Below are 21,213 nucleotides of genomic sequence, written 5' to 3' on the forward strand. Positions count from 1 at the left end.
AGGGAGGGTTAATTAACTCCAACGCTCTGTTATGGATTTTCAATTTGAATAAGAAAAGAGAAATGATTTTTCAAACAATGGTGATATAACAAAATGAGAGTTTCTATACACAACTGCAAGAAGTAAGGGGAAATTAGCAAAAAGAGCTAGGAAGTAATACTAAATGATGGAGAGTATCACCTGGTGAGCAGCACTGACACTTGGAAGAATGATTCACAGAGCTGGAAGCATGATATCGATAGGTACAGTCTATGCAAAAGAGGGAAGAAGTGGTGGGGTGTCAAAAGCATTTACAAAACAAGAGAAACACAACTTGATCATAAAAAATGGTGAAATGATTTAGCTTAGCATACAAGAAATGAAAAACAAAGGTGAAACCAGAGTGGGTATCCGCTGGAGAACCACAGGCTGGTAGGGGAAAATCCGAGGAAAAAGGATTTCCCAAATCGAATATATCACGGAATTTGAAACCAACTACTCTGACATGTGTTGGGCAATACAGCTAAACAACGATTATTTGTCAAAGGGATTCCTAATCTGAGCAAAGCATGATTTATTAGTCCAGAAAGAAGAGAACTCATCTTGAATCCTCCTCTCACCACTGGGGAGGAACTAGCCCATGAAAGCTTATGCCCAAATAAATTTGGTAGTCTCTAAGGTGGCACAAGGACTCCTCATTGTTTTTGATTGAGAGTGACAATACAAGATTGAAGCTTGGTTATAGTGACCATGAACTATCTTAGTTCAGAATGCACAATTAAGGGAGAGGATAGTGATACTTATTTCATCACTAAAGGGTCCCAGAGCACATGGAACTCAAGGAGTTCCTTGTGCCTGCTGGTGGAGGGAAAATCCCCACAGAGTCCCATCAATGGCCACTGGAAGTGGAAGAGAGGCTCCTCCATTGCTTCTCCATTATCCTCTTGAAAGTTCCTGGATGCAGGAAGAAGGCCCTGTAGTCTCCCTGAATGAGACAAGGGAGAGAGAAGAAACAAATAGGCTTATGTGGAAGTGGCACATTTCAGCTAACAAAGATAATTTGTAGACAGAGGAAGTCTCAAAGAATATATGGCCCCGATTACCATCCAGAAATTTAGAAGAAGGCTGGATTATAAATACACAGCAATAAGAGCACAAATGAAGACAATTACATGGAAAAAGAAAAATGCAAGGGACCTAAAGTGACCCAAAGAGGATTTATGAAGCACTGCTTTGTGATTTTTTTTTTAAACACACCCTCTTGCGGATGATACTAAACTGGGAGGAGTGGTAGATACGTTGGAGGGGAGGGATAGGATACAGAGGGACCTAGACAAATTGGAGGATTGGGCCAAAAGAAATCTGATGAGGTTCAATAAGGATAAGTGCAGGGTTCTGCACTTAGGATGGAAGAATCCAATGCACAGCTACAGACTAGGGACCAAATGGCTAGGCAGCAGTTCTGCGGAAAAGGACCTAGGGGTGACAGTGGACGAGAAGCTGGATATGAGTCAGCAGTGTGCCCTTGTTGCCAAGAAGGCCAATGGCATTTTGGGATGTATAAGTAGGGGCATAGCGAGCAGATCGAGGGACGTGATTGTTCCCCTCTATTCGACATTGGTGAGGCCTCATCTGGAGTACTGTGTCCAGTTTTGGGCCCCACACTACAAGAAGGATATGGATAAATTGGAGAGAGTCCAGCGAAGGGCAACAAAAATGATTAGGGGTCTAGAACACATGACTTATGAGGAGAGGCTGAGGGAGCTGGGATTGTTTAGCCTGCAGAAGAGAAGAATGAGGGGGGATTTGATAGCTGCTTTCAACTACCTGAAAGGGGGTTCCAAAGAGGATGGCTCTAGACTGTTCTCAATGGTAGCAGATGACAGAATGAGGAGTAATGGTCTCAAGTTGCAGTGGGGGAGGTTTAGATTGGATATTAGGAAAAACTTTTTCACTAAGAGGGTGGTGAAACACTGGAATGCGTTACCTAGGGAGGTGGTAGAATCTCCTACCTCCTACCTCCTTAGAGGTTTTTAAGGTCAGGCTTGACAAAGCCCTGGCTGGGATGATTTAACTGGGAATTGGTCCTGCTTCGAGCAGGGGGTTGGACTAGATGACCTTCAGGGGTCCCTTCCAACCCTGATATTCTATGATTCTATGATTCTCTGTGAGGGTAAAAAAATAATCAAGAGTCTGTCCTGGAAATTAAGAAGGGCCTAGGAAACTAAAGTAAGTAGCTCATGCAGACCTGGTTAATGCTTGCATGGAAAAGATGAGGGCAGCTAAAAACCAGAATAAATTATTACTGCCCAAAGGGATTAAAGAGAAGAATGCATTTACAGCTCTATCAAATGGAGAAAATAAATACTAAAAATTAGGCACATGAATAAAAGAACTGGCAAAATAGTTCAACAACAGCTATATTTAATTCCTATTAATAAAAATAAGGAAAGGCGGCATAGGCCAAATAATGACTTTGCCAATAAGTATGTTTGATAAACAGAAATGAAGGCAATAACTGGGAGAAATTACATGTACATATATTAGCAGGTTGGCATGATTTGAATCTTAGTCTTAATTTATCTTACAAATTTTCCAAAATAAGTGCCAGTGATGTAGTAAAGTTATAGTGAATTAGGCACATAGCAGAAGACTGGGAAAAAATAAATGAAGTACAAAGGCAAAGACCTTGACCGGCCCACAGCCATACAATATCTGAATGTGATCTTCCTGGCTCTTACAAGATAGGGTTGGGCCTAGTCAGTTCTTGGCTGGGAGATCTAAGGGGACACTTAGCATGCTGTAGAAAGGAGTGATTGTTGTAGATTCCTTAAGTAAATCCTAAGCAATGCTCCAGGATGGCTAACTGTTACTGGAAATGTCATCTTCCAGGGAAGAGGTAGAAGAAAGCTCCTGATCACATCCTCTCCTGAAAGATACAAACATAGGAATTGCCATAATGGCTCATATAGGTGGTCCATCTAATTCTGTCTCAGCCAACAGCTGATACTAGATGCTTCAGAGGAAAGTTCAAGAAACATTATAATGGACAACTACCTGGTAACCTGCCCTTAGGTTTGCTTAGCCACATGGCATGGTTTTTGCAAGAGGCATGTGTGTTACACAGTGGCTAACAGCGAGTTAGCAGTTTCAGCAACTATGCTTCTTCTGTCACAATAGCCCCTGTTGTTTCAACTGAATGTTTTTCTAGGTTGTAGTGCTACTGTGTGCTGTTAAGTGGTTGCTAAGCACCACTTCAGAGGTGGCTGTGTTTTACAGTCAGAAATATTAAGATCAGACGGGACCAGATCATCTAGCCTGACCTTCGGTATATCACAGGCCACCAATACCACCCAGCACCCACACACTAGCCCCAACAATTGACGGAGACCAAAGTATTACAGCCCACAGGAGACTAGATGGTTATGTGCCACAGAAAGAGAACAGGAAGGGACCGAGGCACACCAGTGCCTGAGGCCCCCACAATGGCAGGGGAATAATTACATGAGAGATCCCCAGATAATCCGGACAAATGACCTGCACCCACAAGGTCACTCCCAATCTGAATGGGGAAAAATTCCTTTCCAGTCTCTCATATGGAGATCACTTAGATTCTGAGCATGTGAGCAAGAACCAGCTATCCAAGCCCTTGAGAGAGAGAATGCTCGGTGCCACCTCAGAGCTCTGACCCACCCTGTCCAATGTCCCATCTCCAGCCATCTCTGATGTTTCAGAAGAAGGAGACCAAAAGAACCTCCCTGTGAGGAAGCAGAGAAACCGCAAGCCAACACAGCAGGGGTTAAAGAGAGTCTTTGGACCCAGCTAGCCCCACCCCACTATACCTGTAGCCAATGCCAAGCCTAGAGGGGGGATAAAAGACGAGAGCCTGGCTCAGTTCAGGGCTGACTGGTGAAGAGCAAGAGCTAGCTGTCTCTGTGCCTGAACGGATGGAGTGGTGGCCTGCCAGCCAGGGCAGCCACCTGGAAGTAAGCACTGGTTTCCCAGCCAAGGGAGGCTGTGTAGAGGAACCCCCAGCACATGAGGTAACTGACTGAGTGAACCCCAGAGACACTGTGGGGCTCACCCTTGCCAGTTTGCAGCTGTCCTGCCTGAAGGAGCTGGGATTGCAGCAAGGCACTGTCTGGACTACAGAGGGAATCCTGTGGGAAGCAAGTCGCCCGGTAGATGGTACTAGAGGGACCATTCCCCAAACTGAACAGATTGGTAGGAAATAGTGCAGGGCAGTGGATTCTAACTCCCTGACAAGAGGGACACCAACCTCCATTGTTCTGAGGTTGACATACACATGGCCCTGGGCTGGGACTTGGTGGAGAGCGAGGGCTTGAGACCCCCTTACTACCTGCCCCACTCAGCCTTAAAGGCTGAGGCCACCCAGTCAGCAGTGGGGCTGAGAGACAGGCGATCTAACCACTAGACTGCCTGGCCACCCAACCCTATTACACTCCCATAATACATTGGGAGAGGGAGGAGGAATCCCTTCCTGACCCTTGCAGGTGGCCAGCAGAAACCCTGAGGCATGAGCTTTTAGGAACATAAGACCTACATTTTAGTTGTGGATGAAATTATATACTGCAGTTTATAAAATGTTTTTGATGCACACTGTTACATTAAATATTGTTCTTAATTACTCCTGACAAATCTAACTCCAAATTTTAGTAAAATAATAGAACCAGAGAAATTCTGTATGCACCTAGGAAATGACAGAACTGCAAACATCTTGCAGCATGGCTTGTACAGAACAAATCATGTCTGAACAATTTTACCCATCCCAAGGAAGTGAACAACAGAATCAATGGTTGAAAGAAATGCAGTAGATGTAGTATTAATACCCACCTCTTGTATAGTGCTTGTTATCAATAGATCTCAAAGAGCTTTAGTAGAACACATACAGTGTCCTATGAAATCATACTTGAAAAAATCATTTGGAAATAGCACTGCCATATAGATGAAATACTCCAAGAAATAGATTGGGTTGAGAGAAGATTTTTGATTGTGTTAGGCCCAGTTTCATTTAGCACCTTTTTATTAAAGCTAAGAATAACCTTTTTTGCCTAATTAACTCACTGCCTAATTTTTGCACTCTTACTTTTTTAATAGTCCCATTAAAATAAATTGGATTACTCACAAGTGCAGTATCACAGAATTTGATTGAGTGTGGCATAATTGGGCCCATAGCCTACACAGGTTGTCTTAAAGAGAGAGAGGATGCAGAATCAATTGATGGGGAAATAAGAAAGGAAACTAGAGAGGTTAGATATATGCACAAGAAATAAAATGAGAAGCAGTTTGGAAAAATGCAGGGTAGTACAATTTGGGGGAAGACTAATAGATTGGAGGGAGAATCCTGGAAAGTACCAATGATGATGGAGATTGAGAGGAGATAGTAGGCAGCAAATTAGATATGAGCTTCATGCAGTTTTCAGTAGCATTTACAGGGACATCATACCATGGAGTAGGGCAATATCAGTTTGTGTCTCTGCACCACTGTTGCAGGCACACCCAGGATTCGGTGTGAAGTTCTGGCCACAACTATGCTAGAATAATGGTAATTAAATTGGAGGGAATTAATCATGGTTCCTCCTCTTAAGGGACTAGGAGATTGCATTATGCAAAAAAATGTTAACTGCACTCTAGACCTATTCAGATTTGGAGTTTTTCTTAGTCACTGCATGTATCGCAGTGTAGGGGCTTCTGTCCCATTAGTGGCTGGGAATGAGAATTCCACCCTGGTTGTGTTAAGCTGCAGCCAGCCTGCTGACCTACATCCAGTGGTGTAGTTGAGGGTAAACATTGGCCAAAGAAGTTTAGCTACTTCTCGTTTGGGGAATATGAAGGTTAGTTTAGGTTAGTTTACCCACCTTTTTTTTTTTTTTTACCATTACACCACTGCCTACATCTATGTTCCCCACACTGCTAGAGGGCAACCACCCCAGCACCTGCTTCCAGAAAGCCAAGGTGTCATGATACGTGCAAGGTGTAGATGAGAGGAAAGAGGCAGCTGCTCATTTGGTGAAATGGCAAAGTATGCCCGTCCAGCACTGTAGCCACCCAATGTAATGGAATTACAGCCATCTGATATGCTAGCTGCTGGTGGAGCTTGGGGTGTGGGGCGGAGATCTGATTCCTCTCACTGCCTCCAGCTTCTTTATATCCTCTCCCCCAATTCCCATTGCTGGATCCTTTCTGTGCATTGTGGATGTGGAGGAATGCTAGTTGTTAGGAATAGCTATATGGGCAACCATCTAGGTTGAGGGTATAACTAATACTAGTGTTTCCAGTGGCTGGGTCTTTGCATATGACAGAGACTCACACCAGCCACCATCACCAACAAGATATTTTTTTTCTTTTTCCAAGAGCAGAGATGTGTGATATTCAATATGGAGGATGATGAGGGATTCCTGGAATATTTATTATGGGAGAAGGAAAGATCCTTTATTTAGAATGTAGATCTGTAGCTTGATTCTAGGTAGAACTGGTAGCTCTACCTGTTATTAAGAGTGCCTGACACATCACATTTTAAGATCCTGTTTGCAGTTGCTTATAACTTTGCAAAACTTTAACAACTTGGACTGAAAAAATTTTCAGGATAGTTGTCTGCCTCACGCTGACACTTTTGGAAAGCTTTGGTCAAAACGGTTCAGCTGTTTGAGTATGAAGCTCAAGAAATTCTCTGTGTATATATAGAGTCTGCTGCAGTTTCCACGGTATGCATCTGATGAAGTGAGCTGTAGCTCACGAAAGCTCATGCTCAAATAAATTCGTTAGTCTCTAAGGTGCCACAAGTACTCCTTTTCTTTCTGCGAATACAGACTAACACGGCTGTTACTCTGAAAAGAAATATACTGTCATGAGCTGGATGAACCTTGCTGGTTAATAGGTGTGAACTCCTCCCCCCACCTAAGAGAAAAGGATTGTGTAAACCCACCCAGGAGCCTTTTGCTGGGTATTGGTAAGGTGTGTGTGTGTGAAGGCAGAACTTAAAAGGGAGAACAGACAAGAAACAGAGGGAGCAAGCAAAAAGTTGAATGCTGAATGCCCTCAGCCTGACCCTGGAAGAAGCCTGAGTAAGGCTGAAAAGCATGCTCTTGATGCTGTGAGCAAAAGAAGCTGTTTTCTAATATTTGATTCCTTCTGTTTTCAAAGACACAGGACTTTGTACATTCTTTCTAAATAAACAAAACTGCATCAAAAAAATACCTGACGGCCACCAATTTCTACTCCCAGCTAGAATATCAGCAGTACCCCAAACTTGGGCTAGCCACTTGGGTCAAAAGGGGCAAGAATATATTGATTTTTTTTTCAATATTTTATTCAGAAAGCTCTAGTGCCTTCCCCTCCTTCCCTGGCTTTGGAGCAAGGACTTGGAATTTGGCAGGAGTGGTGGCCTTTACATCAGGAATGTGCCTATTAGAGCACACACCTCTCCACAACCTGGAATGACACACAGGATTCCCGAGGCTATGGCTACACTACAGCTAAAGTCAATATAACTTATGTCGCAGGTCAGGGGTGTGAGTAAGCCACTCCCCCTGAGCGACATAAATTATACTGACCTAAGCACCGGTGTGGACAGTGCTATGTCAGTGGGAGAGCTTCGCCGGCTGACATAGCTGCCGCCACTCATTCGGGGTAGATTCATTAAGTTGATGGGGATGGTCACATAAACATCACCCTATACCAGAAACCTACTGACCGCTATACTTACTTACATGTCTCCAGCTTTCATCCAGGACACACCACACGATCCATTGTCTACAGCCAAGATCTACGATACAACCGCATTTGCTCCAATCCCTCAGACCGAGACAAACACCTACAAGATCTCTGTCAAGCGTTCTTACAACTACAATACCCACCTGCTGAAGTGAAGAAAAGATTGACAGAGCCAGAAGAGTACCCAGAAGTCACTTACTATAGGACAGGCCCAACAAAGGAAATAACAGAACGCCACTAGCCGTCACCTTCAGCCCCCAACTAAAACCTCTCCAATACATCATCAAGGATCTACAACCTATCCTGAGACGACCCATCACTCTCACAGATCTTGGGAGACAGGACAGTCCTTGCTTACAGACAGCCCCCCAACCTGAAGCAAATACTCACCAGCAACCACACGCCACACGACAGAACCACTAACCCAGGAACCTATCCTTGCAACAAAGCCCGTTGCCAACTCTGTCCACATATCTATTCAGGGGACACCATCATAGGGCCTAATCACATCAGCCACACTATCAGAGGCTCGTTCACCTGCACATCTACCAATGTGATATATGTCATCATGTGCCAGCAATGCCCCTCTGCCATGTACATTGGCCAAACTGGACAGTCTCTACGTAAAAGAATAAATGGACACAAATCAGATGTCAAGAATTATAACATTCAAAAACCAGTCGGAGAACACTTCAATCTCTTTGCTCACTTGATTACAGACCTAAAAGTGGCAACTCTTCAACAAAAAAACTTCAAAACCAGACTCCAACGAGAGACTGCTGAATTGGAATTAATTTGCAAACTGGATACAATTAACTTTAGTCTTGAATAAAGACTGGGAGTGGATGGGTCATTACACAAAGTAAAACTATTTCCCCATGTTTATTACCTCCCCACCCCACCCCCCACTGTTCCTCACATGTTCTTGTCAACTGCTGGAAATGGCCCACCTTGATTATCACTACAAAAGGTTTCCCTTCTTCTCCCCGCCTCCCCTCTCCTGCTGATAATAGCTCACCTTACCTGATCACTTTCCTTACAGTGTGTATGGTAACACCCATGGTTTCATGTTCTCTGTGTATATAAATCTCCCCACTGTATTTTCCACTGAATGCATTCGATGAAGTGAGCTTTAGCTCATGAAAGCTTATGCTCAAATAAATTTGTTGGTCTCTAAGGTGCCACCAGTCCTCCTTTTCTTATTTTGGTTTAGAGTGGTAACACTAGAGAACTTACAGCAGCGCAGCTGCATCAGTGCAACTAGGCTGCTGTAAACTCTCTAGTGTAGACATAGCCTGAGTCCAGCCTTTCTGCTGTTGGTGAAGGTCTGTGAAATCTACTGGCAAAGCATATTCTCTTCTCCCTCTAGTATTGATCCACATATAGGATGATAACCCGCTATTGCTATCAGTTACTTCATTAGCTCAACTAGCAGAGGTCTATGTGAATCTAAAGGTTCCAACTCTGCTCATGACCCATGTGGGTGGCATGATCTTTCTTTTTTTCAAAATGTCTAGGATATTACATACACAAACCATAGCCTTAATTCTGGGATTTTCTAACTTTGGAGTCCTTGAGTTTGCAACCTTAAGGTTTTTTTCCATGTAGTTTTTTTCCCCTGTATAACAGAATATAAAGCAGAAGAGGTTTGTACTGTTGCACAGAACTGACAATAGGGTTGATGTCTGTGGTACTGGGTGGCACAGAAATGAAGTATAGCCAGAAATCCATTAATTCAAGATTGAGACAGACCCTATGTGGTAGCACCATGCAGTGAAATCTGAATTCATCAATCTTCAAGTTAAAGAACCTGGCAGAGGCTGGGCCTAATTCTTCACTGCCTTTATGTTGTCACTTAGTGTTAAGATATAGATATAAGGTAGTTATAGAGGTATAAAAGAAAGAATCAAAATCACTGTCTGCCAGTGTAAGGGCCTTCTCTTACTGTGACAGTCTAAGGTCCTGTGTTTAGGCTAAGATCTTTGGCTAAGCAGCACAGGCAGCCATAACCTGGGAAGCGAACGGTCACATTGAAATCAGGTGCTATTGAGCTGTTTGGAATACAATCCTGTCCTGATAATGCCTATCGCCTCCAGAGAAAGGGAAGTGCCTAGAAGATGTAAAAGGAAACTTAGTTTGATAGCATCCTGTCTGGCAAGAACTCACTTATCAATAGCTGGGATGTGAAATCCTCATTTCTTTGTTGTTCTATCACTGTAGTCCCCATTTCCCTATTGTTTGTCTGTATAATCTCTGTCTGGTTCTGTGATTGTTTCTGTCTGCTGTATAATTAATTTTTCTGGGTGTAAACTAATTAAGGTGGTGGGATATAATTGGTTAAATAATTATGTTACAAATATGTTAGGATTGGTTAAATTTCAGTAAAATGGTTAAGGTATAGCTAAGCAGAACTCAAGTTTTACTATATAGGCTGCAGTCAATCAGGAGTTGGGCGGGGGAGGGAAATGGGAACAGGGAATGGGGGGGGGGGGAAATTGGAATCATGTTTAGCTAAGGGCAGGAATGGGAACAGGGACACAGGTAAGGTTCTGTGGTGTCAGAGCTGGGAAGGCAGATACTAAGGAAGGAAACTGGAATCATACTTGCTGGAAGTTCACCCCAATAAACATCAAATTGTTTGCAACTTTGGACTTTGGGTATTGTTACTCTCTGTTCATGCAAGAAGGACCAGGGAAGTAAGTGGGTGAAGGAATAAGCCCCCTAACACTTAGGCCCAGATCCTCAAAGGTAGATGCTTAGGTCCCACTTATTTCAATGGGAGTTAGGTGCCTAAAAACCTTTGAGCATCTGGCCAGACACAATCAGAAATATGGCACTGGATTGGGTAGAAATGATTGCACAAGGATCAAGGCAATGAGGAACTGAGTCTCAGTAAAGAGGTCCCCCCCTCCATGTATTTACACAATGAAGTCCTGTCTCTTCCCTTTAGCAATGGACACAGAGAGATGGTATGGAAGTGAGGGGGAAATGTTAATGCAAGAACCGTAAAGAATCTGTCTGGCTGAACACTTGGTGTTATCTAAGTAATAATGAGTGCTGCCTCTGTAGGAAGTTTGTGTCACTCAGTCTTAACTTTTACATCCCTGTACAGGCCTTGGCAGAGATGCACTGGGCTTGTGGGAGGATGGAAGGTAAGAAAATATGAACATCTGAAAAAAAAACCAGAAGTCTAATTGCATAGTCTCGGATGATTATTCTCCCACCATTTCTGAAATGGGAAAGACAGAACAAGGAGACAGACAAGATACTGTAATGGGTGAATGACCAGGGTGCAGTAGGCTTCACTAAAGCCACCACAGGTGTGTGCCTTATGTTAATCAGGGGGGCAGATACACAGAACTAAGGGGAACTGATGGGAAGGTGGGGGATAAGACAATTTGAACACACAAGGCTATAGCTCAAATAAAGATGCATCTAAATTTCCCTGGCTTGTGCTACAGCTTCTGCATGTGTGTGGGGGCTCTTGTAATAACTATTGCTATTTGTTTCAGAGTAGCAGCCCTGTTAGTCTGTCCCCGCAAAAAGAACAGGTGTACTTGTGGCACCTTAGAGACTAACCAATTTATTAGGGCATAAGCTTTCATGAGCTACAGCTCACTTCATCGGATGCTTTAAGCTTATGCTCAAATAAATTGGTTAGTCTCTAAGGTGCCACAAGTACTCCTTTTCTTTTTGCGAATACAGACTAACACGGCTGTTACTCTGAAATCTGAATTAATGTGCAAACTAGATACCATTAACTTGGGTTTGAATAGAGACTGGGAGTGGCTAGGTCATTACACAGATTGAATCTATTTCCCTAAAGTTAAGTATCCTCACACCTTCTTGTCAACTGTCTAAATGGGCCATCTTGATTATCACTAAAGTTTTTTTCTCCTGCTGATAATAGCTCATCTTAACTAATTAGCCTCTCACAATTTGTATGGCAACTTCCACCTTATCTGTGTGTGTATACTTACTATATGTTCCATTCTATGCACCTGATGAAGTGGGCTGTAGCCCACAAAAGCTTATGCTCTAATAAATTTGTTAGTCTCTAAAGCGCCACAAGTACTCCTGTTCTTATTCCTATTTGTGGAATTATTGGGGAAGTGATAGATCCTCATCGCTCTACTCTAAGAGCCAGATTCTGCCCTCTTTCGATTGCACCCTGTCTTCTTTCTTGGAGGCACCATTCTCCAAATGGGCTGGGGAGACTAAGCTGTCCCCCCTCAGGGTGTAAGGAGCATATCCAGCCTCTGCAAGCTCCAGGGAGCATTCTGAATGCCTCAGTGTTCTCCTTGAAGTATAGCTATGCACTACCCCGATTACATGCCTTGTCTATACAACTGCACAGCCCTGAGACAGGCCTAGAAACCTCCATTGATTTGGGATGAAAAATATCCCAGACCTTTCTCATCTTTCAAAAGCATTCATTTGCAATAGCGATTTACCCAGTGTTTGTTGCATACATACAATCATGCTGATAACACGTTCTAGCCTTTCACGTGCTGTGATAACGAGCTGAGGTATAAATGTGTAGCAGATGTGTACTACAGGGACTGTGCAAATTAAAACTAATTCCAGGGGGAGACCGGGAGTGTACCAAAAAGGAAGAAATGAAGAACGGGCAGAGGGAGTGATATAGCACCAATACAAAAAATAATCCAAGCCATCTTTATAGATCAGCCAGTACATTTACAGCTACTGCTGAAAGATGAGTTATTGAATGATCCCTATTTTTACCCTGGCCATGGATCTCAGAAAAGCATGCAACTACAATTATCTTCACCCAAGCGGTGAACATGTGGACAGTTATCAAATTTAAAGTTGTTTATGAATTGATTTTTGGCTCCTTAAGTTCAGCTCAGCTACCCTTGTAGCATACAAAGTGCTATAACCAGGCTGACAGATTACATTGAGGTTACATTTTACATTTGGAATTCCACATGCAGCATTCAATCTGAAAAGATGATTTATAGAAATCTGGGCAGGGAAGAAGATTTATAAAAAATGTGACATTCTCTTATGTAAATATAGTTCTAAAGATTTTGTTACCTAATACAAAGCCTTGGTTATTGTGCAGAAAAGTCTAGGTATGCTTCTCGTTTGTCTTTACCTGCAATATACATTCTGAAGATAATCAGTGCACCATTTTCAGACCAGGCCAAATCTTGTGGTCCTTCCTCCATTTTAACTCTGGACACTCCTATTGAAGACACCGGAGATTTGTCTGAGTACAGACCTCCAGGATTTTTTTTTTTTTTTTTTTTGTAAAATGGTCCACAATGGTGTCTTTACACCATCCTCTAAAGAATTCTGTGTTGGCCAGCATCAGTGACAGAATGCATCGCTAGATGGACTTGTGGCCTAATGCAAGGCCTTCGTTCCTGGTATTTGACCTGCTGTACCTCATTATTTTGATTTTTTTGAGGTGAATGAGCCATCTTCCTGGCCCTTGTATCTGAACTTGTTTGGTGCCTGCATAGGCTTCATTATGTCGCTGAAAGGGCTGAGGTATTTGCCATTTGGCATTTGCTTGGCAGTACTGTTTCAGCTGGGAGGATTGACATCCTGCAGAATCTGGTTCAGTAAATAAAATGTAAGCTGGTTTAGCAAGTAGGGGTAAAATGTGGGGATGTAATAAACTGGTCCCACATAACAAACATAGGCCTAAATCCTGAAATTCTTATGCAAACATGAATTAGTAATAACCATAGTACTTGGCATTTCTGTATGTTCAAAGCACAGTAAATGCATGAACCAACTAATCTTCCCGAGGCCCCAGTGAACAAGGTGGGCAAATCATTCCCATTTTATAGTTGGGAAAAGTAAGACAGAAGGTGAAGTGACTTGTTCAATGGCACAGTGCTTCAATATCTGAACCAGACTAAAGAACAAATGAGCAGCTGGCTACCAACCCTGTGCTTATTCCCTAGGGGAATATTTTACTTTTCAAAAAGCCACCTCATTTGTTGGCACTCAGGAGCTGTGTCTCCAAAGAGAAGTTTCAGAGTAGCAGCCGTGTTAGTCTGTCTTCGCAAAAAGAAAAGGAGTACTTGTGGCACCTTAGAGACTAACCAATTTATTTGAGCATGAGCTTTCATGAGCTACTGGTTAGTCTCTAAGGTGCCACAAGTACTCCTTTTCTTTTTTCCAAAGAGAAGGACTCACTCTAACAGTGAGTCAAAACACCTGCTAGAAAGGAAAACTTCAATAGAACCATTCAGACATGAAGCCATAATCTGCATATGTTTTCCCTGATGGTCTTTCACTACTGCAAGCCACTGACTAATAAAAGAGGGGTGGAAAATACTTTTTGACTGGCCAACATTTTTTTTGTCTCGCTAATAGAAGAAAGAATGTTTACTAAAGATACCCATGGTACCATGTATTTCGCCAGAAGTTCTGACCGATATCTGCTTTGTCAAGAAACAGGGACTGCTGTTTCCTCGATTGTCAGGAGCGTGTCAAGCTAACGATTGGGCTCTGCAGTCAGACATTCAATTATTTGATTCCTGATGTATTGCAAGCTTGTTCATACACTGATCTTCCTTCACCCTCCCTCTTGACAGAAAGAAAAGGAGGACTTGTGGCACCTTAGAGACTAACCAATTTATTTGAGCATAAGCTTTCGTGAGCTACAGCTTGGTCTACAGCTGTAGCTCACGAAAGCTTATGCTCAAATAAATTGGTTAGTCTCTAAGGTGCCACAAGTCCTCCTTTTCTTTTTGCGGATACAGACTAACACGGCTGGTACTCTGAAACCTCTTGACAGAGCACTTCATACCAAAGTTAGAATGAAGCAACTGAATATTTTCAGGTTGGATATGACAGTTATTTGCAGAATTATTTTAAAAGTTATTCTCAGTTGGTCTCCCTTTCCCATCCCCCTAATAGACTGTATATTGAACAATAGTGGAGTCAGACTTATAAATCCCTACTGGATTGCTTCTAACTGCAGGGGTGAGTCTGTTTGAGTCGTCACTTTTAGTTTGCATAACGAAAAGAGCCATGTTTTTATTTCAACAAGTTTCACCCTGTTTGGAGTTTAGAGGTTGCTGAAATAAGTTGAATGAGATTCTCTGACAGTGGAAAGAGTGCCAATTTCTCCCTTCTGTTTTGGGAAATGCCATTCATCAGAGAAAACAACTCTCTGTCTGTTGGTTTGAGAATCCAGCCGCTTGTCATGCTAGACCATGTGGCGCTTGCATCTGAGTCCAGCTGTACAGCCAGGATCATTGCCCTAAGGACTCAGCACAAAAACACTTTGATCCCTTGCAGTGACAAGGTCTTTGCTAACAAGCCTCTAGACATTTGAGATGGTATGTCACCACCCTTGCTAAACTAGCCCAGAAGAATGAAACAGAAGAATCTGTAGAGGCCTTTAATAACATCAAATGGAAAGGATACAAGTAAAACATCCAGGTGAGACTCCTCTTTAAAAAGCCTTAGCATCAAGTACGTTGTGTGTGTGTGAGTGAGGCTTTTCTTCTCTTCCTCCTGCTCCTCCTTTAGAGATGAAAAGAGAGATTGGGAGTGATGGATTGTGAATGATGAGGAGCACAAATAATTTAACATACTTCAACTATTGGGTTAGGGTCAGAGTGAGACAAGCTGTCTAAAAGGATTGGAAAAGTCCCAACCTATTTTATATTGAGTGGTTCAAATTTGCAAATTGGCCCTCTCAGTGATAGATTAGTGGAAATGTTCCACACTGTAAATAGAAACTGAGACGCAACTCCCATGGACAATGGTAGGAGTAATACGCTTAATTCCATTAGCACAGCACTTAAATGCTTCAACCCTGTCAGATATGAACAAAGTATCTGGTATGTATGTGAATTGCACACCTTCAGGACAGCCACGACTTTGGATGGCTGTTTCAAAAGAATTCCCTACCTGTGTGTTCAGATAATAGTGAAGAAATAAAGTAATTACATGCAAGGATTAAACACTCAGGCTGGTGAGTAATTTATAAATTTATTTCACTAGACACCTGAAATGTGTGTGTGTGTTTAAATAAACCAAATATATTTCCTGACAGGCAGAAGAGAGGATTAGCTTGATTATCAACAGGAAAGCATGTGAGAAGGATTATCATGTGAATGATTTTAACAGGAGAAAATGCAAACGAAGGGGGAAGGGTTAAGAGTCATTGCCTTAGCTAAAGGAAGAGTCTTAATTTAAAAATTGGTCTACAAAATATTTGCTGTCTACTGTTTTCATAGGATCTTTTTCCTGAGACAAAATCATTTGCAAATTTTTCTATCTCACAGAACAAATGTTTTTGTGGGGAAAATGATGATTCATATTAAGACTGATCCTGCACCTCAATGACTTTAATGGAGTTTTGCATTCACTTCAAAGGGGGTATAATCAAGCTCTATACTTTCAAATAGAAGTGGAGAAGGGCCTCAACCCACCAAAGCATTTAAGCCTGGGTTTTAATGCTAAGACTCTGAGTTAGGCTATGCTTCACTGCAAAAAAGGCATCTTGCTGTAAAGATAGCTGTCTTGATGTAAAATCCTAGTGGAGACAACGTGCAAGGAGTTCTTACTGCAATATAGCTAATCAAGATCAACCCTATACCTCCCATCAGGGGTTTACTTCATTTAACTATGTGGCTGTAATCAACACCTGTGCCTTGCCTCCACCAGGATTTTACACTGACATCTATCTCAGGGTGACCAGATGTCCCAATTCTTACAGGGACAATCCCGATTTTGGGGTCTTTTTCTTATATCGGCTCCTATTACCCTTCCTCCACCCCCATCCCGATTTTTCACATTAGCTGTCTGGTCACCCTAATCTCAGTGTAAAAAATACACTTTTTTTTTTCTTTCCAGTGAATTCAAAGCCTTGGTTAATGTCAATGGAGTTATTCATGTCCTTAAAGTAAGCACACGCTTAGGTGCTTCACTTTCCTTCAGCTCCTAGGTGAGCATCCCTGCAAAGAACAGTAGGAAAAGGAAAACTAAGGCATGTTTCCTCATGTTTTGCCATTTTGGTAGTGATTTGGGAACTTAAGGTGCCTTGACACATGACCGTGGAATCATTCTTGTTGTAGTGAACAAAGAGGACATATTTTCACCTTACATATACAGGCCTCTCTGTTCTCATCAAAACTCCTCCTTTGGTTCCTGTTACCATGCCTCTGTGTGTTTTTCACTTTGCTTTTCAAACTTGGTAGTTTGTTAGAATCATGGCTGAAATACGCTGGAAAGCTCAAATATCCTGTATTTCTTAATAAACTGAGCCTCAAGTAATGTTTTCATGGCAAAACTGTCAGCTGTCCCCTCTCCTGATGGAAACTCTTGTGGCAGTGAATGCAAATAGCTCAGTAAGTGGTTTTGGGGTAAATGTAAAAAAACTCTCCCACACTGCCAAGGGGGGAATTCTCAGGAGCATTTCGCAGTGTCAGTCTCCACAAACATCATGGAGTGCCTGGTGGCAGCTGGACTGGCACTGCCTGAATATTTCTCCTCTTCTCTGTATAGTGCTTTGACAGGTTAGGGGTTTTTTTTTGGTGGTGGTTGTTGTTAGTGGCAGCATTTTCAGGGTTTGTTTGTGCTAGGTAGGTAGCAGCCCCTCCCACCCCCATTGTGTCAGTCAATGGCCAATGCATTCGTGAGGCTAACATCTTTCTGTCTGTGAGGACTCAAGGTTTACCTAGACTAGACTCCAGACTAAGATCCAGGTTTACCACTCTGTTTCCCCCTATTTATTATACAGCAATAGAATATGTATCAATGTTGCACTGAGACCCTGAAGGCATTCCATCATTGCCGACATTTGTTTATCCTTATCAAATGGCTGCACCAGGTACTGAACTCCAAGGTGGCTCCAACTAACCTGAATTAAAGCTAGGATGGGAACAATTCCAGATGGATTTGTCATATCATTAGGCTGTCTGATGATCAGATGCTCTTTTATAGTCAACTAAGACTACAGACTACAAATATGCACCCAAACAAAACACAGTGCATGTTTTAAATAACTCTAGAGGACAGTTTCCAGTATTCCATCATGACCCTGGGAACAAGTTGTAAATAGCAGAGGAAAAGGGAGGGACAGTTTAAAGAACACTGCATTTTATACTCCTGCAGAAAACGATAGAAGCAGCACACCCATTAGACTGTTCCGATCTGACCTTCCAAGAATGTAACTGAATCTGTGCATATTACATTGTTTGTTTTTGTTAATCATCCTAGGACTCCTGGTAAGCCCAAAGTTTAAATCTTAGCCGTAAAGTCAACCATTGTTAAATTTAGTAGTGAATGTGAGAGTGAGTTTTACAGTATCTGTAAGGCCGCCTATGCATGCTTGCTGCCAGCTGAACGCTGGGAGGTCTATAGCTCAGCAAGGGCATGGTGACCTTTACCTCTGGTACTTGTTTTACTGAGGCTGGTGAGCTCTTTCATATTGTTACATTACTTAAATATAGTAACTTTTTTTTTCCTGAAGTGGAGTTTCTAGGTTCAAAGAAGGAAGCAGTGTTGTGATATTTACGTTGACAAGCTTTTCTGTGCAGTTACCACTTTTTTTTAGTTTTGTGCTCCTCTTCTAGCCAAACAACAGTCTTCCGTTAAACTATACTGGCCATTCTGGAGACATTGCATCCTTTGGTAACAGTTTTACAGATCTGTGGGTCAGTGGAAGTAGCAGGGGAAGTCTCTCTAATCAAGATAGACAAGGTGGATGAGATAATATCTTTTACTGGACCAACTTCTGTTGGTCAAAGACAAGCTTTCAAGCTACACAGAGGTCTTCAGGCAGATCTGATTAACTTGTGTAGCTCAAAAGCTTGTCTTTCACCAACAGAAGCTGGTCCAATAAAATATATTACCTCACACATCTCAGCTCTCTAATATCCTGGTACCAACACAGCTACAACACCAGTGAAATCAAGATAACCTCACTCACTCAGGTCACGGAAGCTTTCTTTTCTGCTGAGTCTAAGTGTTTGTCTCCTTAAGAGAAGCTACATTTATGATCTCTTTGTACTATCCTGTTACACTGTCTGCCAAGGAGTAGAAAGCTCTAGAATGAGTGGAAAGAAAGAAGCCTGCAGAGGGAGGGCAATCTTCTATGGTATTGCTTTATCTGGTACTTGCTTAAGTTGTTAGTAACCCCCGGATAGCTCTGCGTGATAAACACTATGAATCTGATTATCACTTACACTGGTCCCTTTATGTCACTCAGGCAGAATAAAAGGTCTTTAAAGTTGGCATAGTTGCATCAATTTCAAGGCTCCTTTGCACTGCCAGAATGGTGTGTAAGGGGCCTGAGTGTATACGAGAAGCAGGCCCTATAAGATGTAGAACCTAACTTTTAGTTTTATGCCTTTATGTAACTTTGAATCAGCCTTTGAGAAATGAAGTCTGTGTGTATTTGTCAGCATCTAACAGCGATTTTTTTTTTCAGAACAGACCATCACATCTGATAGCTCCCTAGTTTCGGCTGCAGTGAGAGATGGAATCCTGGAAGCAAGTAGCCAAAGGGGATTGTGAATATTCTTTTGGTCCTCTCTCCAGCCCTGTGACTGATCAAACCTGCTGTCGGGGACTCTGCCTAGAAGAGGGGATTCTGAAGCTCATCTTTTTTTCCCCCACATCCTACGACATGTAAATTAACTGATCTAGTTAATTTTAAAAAACAAACTTTGCAAGAATTATCAAAGTTGCGCGAAAATTTTGCGGAGACATTTTTTAACCATATTCATTCCTCCCACTTTCCAACTGAATATAAAGCACTGAATAATTCAGGGTTTCAGAGGAGCAGCCGTGTTAGTCTGTATTTGCAAAAAGAAAAGGAGGACTTGTGGCACCTGAGAGACTAACAAATTTATTTGAGCATAAGCTTTCGTGAGCTACAGCTCACTTCATCGGATGCTCAAATAAATTTATTAGTCTCTAAGGTGCCACAAGTCCTTCTTTTCTTTTTTCAGAATAATTCAAAACACTCAGCTTCCTAAAGCAATCTGCACTTCAATGCCCTCTCTGTACCAGAAAATTTTACTGCTTTAACTAGACCACCCCACTACCTGCAGTATGGATGTAATTATGTAAGTCTATAAGTTGCTTTATAGCTTATTCTTGTACAGGAAGGGCAATAACAATACCAGTATTAATTTGTGATCCAGGCTTAGTCTACACTTAAAAGTTGTACTTGTTGGTTGCGGGGTGGGAGGTGTTTTTTGTTTGTTTTTTTAAATTGCCAGTATAGCAGCCATAGTGTGGACTCAGTTTTTGTATAAAGCTAAAGGTGACTTAATACTGGTATGATTACCCTTTCCATTGGGGACTAGCTAAACTGATAAAAAGCATCTTTTATACTCATATAATTTCCTCCACACTGGGGGCGGGAGGGGAGGATTGTACCACTTTACCTATACCTGTGTAGATAAAGCAGTACAACTTTCTAGGTTAGACAAGCCTTAGGTTAAGACTTCACAAGCAGGTGAAACTTATTTGTGTTTCTATAGTTAATGTAAAATATACAGAAATGAAGTGCTATGTATTAATAATCTGTTCTTTGTCATGAATAGACTAGAAAATCTGCCCCTGCATGATGTATACCAATTTATAATATAGAAAGTTCATAAACTATTAGGATAATTTCTAGCATTACTTGCCATTAAAGTATGGAAATTTCTTGTTACACATTTATATCAGTTGCATCATGTATGTATTTAGTCAGCAACACAGACTTTAGAGCTGATTGTTTTCCATGAATTAATTTCTTGTACTGAGAGCTAGCTAGATTATCAAATTATACATTATATTAACAGTGTGTGTTTTATGCATAAAAATTTGCATATGAAAATGATCCAGCTGTTGTTTGAAGCTCAACCACATTCAGCATTTTAATGAGAAAATGGTTGTGTATTGGCACTGTGCTGAGGACTTTTCTGGTGGTAGATACCTGTACTGTTCTCTTCTTCTTTGGATGATTGGGAAACTTGTAGAATCTTGGAGCTGATGTATTTACATGTTATCTAGCACAAGGAAAATTCTGAGACTGAAAGCCATATCTATCTGATTTAAAAATTATATTAGCAACTCCTATAGGAGGAGACATCCTACTGCTCAAGTAAAACCAATTCATATGTGAATGGCACAAGCACATAGTATTATCCTCTCTCATATATAACAAAACAATCCAGGAGAAAGTTAGGTAAATATCTGGTCTTTAAATTGCACCTGGCATCCTGAAGGATGCCAAAGTACTTCTCAAACTAGTTACTCTGCAGGGAATAACTTTTTTGTCATTGAAATGAACTCCCCTGGCCCCCAGCTTTGGGTTGGAAAATTGTAACTACATAATAGCAGCACTGCACCACAGTTTAGAAGAGGAATTGAACAATATTGGACCCAATTAAAATTTCAGGGGACATTTAGATGGTAGAAAGTAATTAAGCTTAAAATTTGGCCAGGATATTAACATTGCTTATTTGTTTAAAAGACCCCTCCCCACCCCCTAAAAAAAACAAACCA

The sequence above is a fragment of the Eretmochelys imbricata genome, chromosome 2, assembly GCF_965152235.1.
Source record: "Eretmochelys imbricata isolate rEreImb1 chromosome 2, rEreImb1.hap1, whole genome shotgun sequence".
Lineage (NCBI taxonomy): Eukaryota > Metazoa > Chordata > Testudines > Cheloniidae > Eretmochelys > Eretmochelys imbricata.